The sequence below is a fragment of the Monodon monoceros genome, unplaced genomic scaffold (assembly GCF_005190385.1).
Source record: "Monodon monoceros isolate NGI ecotype Baffin Bay Population unplaced genomic scaffold, NGI_Narwhal_1 Super_Scaffold_15, whole genome shotgun sequence".
Classification (NCBI taxonomy): Eukaryota; Metazoa; Chordata; class Mammalia; order Artiodactyla; family Monodontidae; genus Monodon; species Monodon monoceros.
Window position 1 is genome coordinate 31625784 of NW_021703771.1, and position 5175 is coordinate 31630958.

Below are 5175 nucleotides of genomic sequence, written 5' to 3' on the forward strand. Positions count from 1 at the left end.
GACTATGGTTTAGCACTTTGTGTCCTGAGAAAACAGACAGGCTTTACAGTCCCACAGATATAGGAAGGTTGGAAAATGCCAAAACTAGCACTAATAATGGAGAGGCCCAAGGAGCACATTAATAGAGCAGAACTGCAGTGGTTTATAGAGTATCAGAATCTCACTTCAGAGGAGGTGAGGTAATGAGAGTCCTTTTCCCCCCTTGTCTACAAGAACTAATTTTTTAATGAGGAAAACACCTTGAAGACGATCTTTTAGATATGGTCCCACTTAATAATTGCTAACATTTTCTGAGACACTGTTCTAGATTTTTTAAGTGAAATAATTCAATTAATAGTCCGGACAACCCTACAATTAGGTACTAGTTTCATCCCCACTTTACAAACTATGAAACTGAGGCTCAGAAAGGTTAAGTAAATTTTCAAAGGTCACAGTGCTAGTAAACGGCAGAGCCAGGTTTTCAACCAAAGGCGTCATGGTGGACCCTCAGAGTAATCAGTCTGTCTAATCCAGAGTCCTAGAGAGAGGGAAACTTGTGTGTCCGGACCCAAGTGACCCAGCACCACCTCAACGGTAGTCTAGATATGACCCACCTTTCTCATGAGATAAAATAAATATATTCCAATTTAAAAATGCAATTTAAATCAGTGTGCTAACAAAGGCTAGGGATCACACAAAATTTACTAGCAACCAAGACTAAAAATTATTGCCTCAGAAGGCAGTCAGGCACACATCCTGTATACCATATGTAGAGAGACACTCAATCCACAGGTCCCTGGAATTAAATTATTTCCTTAGTTCATAAGAATTGAGGAAGAAATTAAAAGAGTTTGTGTTGGGGTAAAAAAGCTTTCTAACCAGGTTTGTTCACTGGAGTTAAAGGACAGTTAATTTTTAAATATGTGCACTTAAGAACGGCGTTTGATCTGCCAACAAGTAAACCAAGAATTTTCAATAAAATGGAAAAAGTTTTAAAGTCTGGAAGTGATATAAAATTGTCATGAAAAATAAAATGTTTCAGTTGTGTGATAGCAGCTTGGTGCCAAGTCTGATAGACACTGTAGGAGCCAGAGATTTTCCAAACCAGGGGCATATGGTTGAGAATTGCTCTGTACAGCAGTCAGGTCTGGTGTGGTACCCGCCTTTTAGGAATCAGCAGTTAGGAGATACTCGATTGTCAGTTTTCTTCTAGCTTCAGTTGGAAAAGAGAGAGGGGTACGAGGAAAGTTCTCCGTTTTTCATAGTCATGGTTGCAACCTCTGGACACACTGCCAGGTGACCTGGATGTGCTCGCTTACGGTTGGCCTTGCATTGTTCTCAAACAGTGCAGATGCTGCCAATCAATACAATAATCTTCAAAGAGGTGAGTTTGCTCTTAACTCGACAGTCCTGTTGATGGAACCATGAAGGCAACGAAAGTTTCAACGGCTCGGGTGGGGAAAAAAAGTTGCAAGATTAAGAGAAACTAAAGTTGGAAACAATTTCAAGGCGAGTTCTGTAGGACTGAACAGGAGCATATCAGGTAAGAGCAGAAACCTGAATATGATTATCACAGGCTTCCTAAGGAAAGAGCCTGACTGGAATATGAGAATGCAGAATGCACCGTGGGAAGCCTTAAATGTAATTTTCCTCTCTGGTCCTCAGCAATGAGCCTCAGCTTCAACCCCAGAGACCACAGCTAAGTACCCTGAAAAGCTCCACTTCAAGACGAGAAGGAATATTAATTAGAGAAACTCAGAGTTCATTGAGTATAAACTATTCACATCCTTATTAGAAATGAAATGTCCTGGTTAATAAAATTAAATCCAGTTACCATATAGACGATATACATATGGGTCATCAGTTTCCAAAGATAGGAACGCAAAACGTTACGCTCACTGCGTTACATGGAATAAACTTATCTGTCCCTCAGGCCCGGGAGGATCTCATTCTGCTTCAGGCACAGCATCATTTACCACCATTTATCATTCAGCTAAAGATGTGTGAAATTGCTAGTTAACACAATTCCCTTCGACGGTCTGTCAGATTAAAAACCAGCTCTCCCTGTTTGTGATATGTGTCCTCTCTCTAAATTAATATATTATAACTGGAGTCAAAGCCACATCTAATATTGACATTGCCATATGATTAGGCAAAGGTCCATTACGTGTTCCGGAGCTCCGGGTTTCAGCCTTGCACAGACAACGTGCACAGTAACTAGGTCCACATTCCCTCCCTCTCTCACCCCTCTCTCCCCCTTCCTCTTCTCCAGGAACCCTTTGAGGACCTTCCCATTTTACCCCTTTTTCACTTGGCCTGCTTTCCTCATTCTGCCTTTCTTATGTCCCTCTGCATTGCGGCGTTATCTCCTCCAGATCTGAATGTAAAAATCAGTTCAGAGAGAGTTGTTTGATAGAATTTGATAGCACTACTACTGGAAAGACCTGGGGGTGGGGAATGATTTAATGCTCTGCAGAAAAAAATCATCCTTCTCTACCAGCAGAAAGCACAACCCATTAGCATTCCAAACAGACTGTTCAAAGCTTTCAAACGAGGCTGAGCTGATCTTGCGCTCTCCCCAGGCACACACATCCCAGGGGTGCCTCCGACCTGGAGCCTCCACACGCGGCTGGCACAGCATCTGGGATTTTATCACCACTGCAGAGAGTGAGTCTGGACGGACCCACTGCTGGTTACTCCAGATTTTTTTCGTGACTGAATGGCTTGATATGCATTAACTCGCATGGATTCTTTGTAGTTGAGTTTTGCGGATATTTGCTCTTTCGACACATTTGTATCACAAAGAGGAACACATGGCCCCCAAAAAACCATTTCTATATGTATAGGTTCCAGAGTTTTCAGATCTTTTTGTTTCTAATTTAGCGTTAAAAAAAACCTTTTTTTTTTTTTTTTTTTTTTTTTTTTTTTACACTTTAAAAGTGGTTTTTCTACAAGGAACCCATATAGTCATACTTAAAATTCCTTAAGGTCAATGAAGTTTGAGTGTGTACATTTTACTTCGGAGATAGAAAAAAAATGTTCTTCAGGAGGCTCCAACAAACAAGAAATACAAAGAACGGATTCCCATGGAACAAAAATGTACTGGGTTACCAGACCCATCTTGCCACTTCTCTGGCATTTCTCCTAGCCCTGCCCACTCAAGCTCACACAGACCACCTCCACCATCACCACTAGGATTGTGACCACTGGGACTCAGAGACCATACTCCTTTGACCGTTGGAATGCACAGAGTAGCATGGGTGATGTGGAACTAATGGGAATAAAAAGTAATCCTGCCAAATCAAAAACAGAAAAGTGGGTGGACCTGTTGTGTTATGTCTCAGTTGAAGTATCCTGGCCCAGCTGGGGAAGAAAACCGTAAAGATGGTACCTATCTATTTACATGGTTTCAAGTGCTGAAATGAGTACCCGATGACCTAAGGACAGAGATTTTCAGCTATGAAAATTATAGTTACTTATAGCTACTTAGAGCAAAAACAGTTGAAGCAAACTTCACCCCATGATTTACTTCTATAATACAAAAACAATTATAATAAATGTTATATTTCATAGGAAAATATCAAAACAAAATGGTTAAATGCATGACTTCAAGGTCATCCTGCCCTGCTTTCAAGGCTGATTCTGTCACTCATTAGCTCATGACCTTGGTCTAGTAACTTATCCTCTCTAAGCTTCAGTCCTTGCATTTAGTTAATATTGAACAGATGTTAACTACTCTTACTATTTAGAGTCATTTCTATGTTAGTAAAGAAGCATTCATACTGTTTTAGTCAGGGTAAGCAATGTTAGTTTGTATAACAAACAACTCCAAAATTTCAGTGAGCTTAGTTCAACAAGAGTGTTTTCTGTTGACGTTACAGGATGAGGTGTAAGGGTAGTACTTTTATTCTTTCAAATCATTTTAATAACCTGGCAGTGATTCAAAGTATGAAAAGAAGATTTAAACTTCTTCCCTTTAAAAAGGATACTACTATGATTGCCTCACAACAAGCATGATCAAAGGCAATGATGAGACTGAATTCCAAAGAGCAAGGGTCGTAGGAAGGCTCACAGATTGAAGAGCTTGGTTTCAGAAAGTCTCTTAAGGGCTAGCAGGCAGCAGAAGAGACATGAAATTTTAAGACATCCTCAGAGAATGGGGCACGGTTGCTGGGTCATGAGCACCTTGAAGCGTTTATTGATGGTGATTTGGTGTCAAGAATATTTGTCATCTGGGGAGAAGTGAACGGGGTGGGTGGAGCGGGTCTGTTGTCCCATAGGGTCACGTTTCTTCACTGTATAGACCCGGTCCCCCTGCTCTTTGAGGTAATACTGGAAAAACATGACCACACCAAAGTCAGAGGTTCCAATTCCATCCACAGCTGCCTCTAACTGACCAATGTAAGGGTAGTTCTGCTCACCAGTGTGGGACCCAGACTCCTCCTGCCTAGTACCTTCTCCATATTCTATGGCCTTGGAATCCATCACTGGATCTTCTCCATCCAGCCTACAGAAAGGAAGCTCAAGAGAGTGCAGAAGTAGCCTGCATCACTCCCACCACTTTTTCTTGGCCAGCGTTTAATCATTTGGCCCCACCTAGATGCAAAGAGACTGGAGGATATAATCTAGCAGCATGCCCAGAAGAGAGGAGAACAAGGTTCTGAAAAGACATACTCATTCTTACTAATCATCCTTGGCACAAAGGGCGTTCATAGGCAGGCTACTTGAGATGTAAAGATGAAAAGAGAAAGCAATGTCTTTACAGTCTATCAAAACAATGGCATAGTTATGATGTGATATTTTACGAGCACTAAATGGCTTGGCCCATAGTAGGTGCTCAAAAATTTTTAGCTATTTCATTAACTGTGGTATATGAATTTACAAATCTTAGGCACATTGTACACCAAATACCCTGTGTGAGACCGTACAACATCCTTTCCACAGACCTTTCAAAACCTATGTATATGTTTCGTACTGTCCCTTTACTTGACTAAGAGAAAAACAGAATATCCTTTGCAATAAAAGGATAAAACCAAAGCCCTAAAGAAACATTAAATTCCATATTTTGTAATAATCCTGCTCCTTATTTCTCCCAGTCCTCAGCTCAGCTTCTCTTAGTTATTTTTCTGAGAGTCCTCAGAGTGGAAAAGAGTAATAGTGCGAAGGTATTTTATGTGACCTCATAACACTGTTGTA

At 40.9% G+C, this 5175-nt stretch overlaps 1 pseudogene; it reads right to left on the reverse strand.

Annotated features, from left to right (window-relative positions):
- Positions 1-4128: 4128 nt before the first annotated feature.
- LOC114895832 lies at positions 4129-4344 on the reverse strand (annotated as a pseudogene).
- Between the last annotated feature and the right edge of the window lie 831 nt (positions 4345-5175).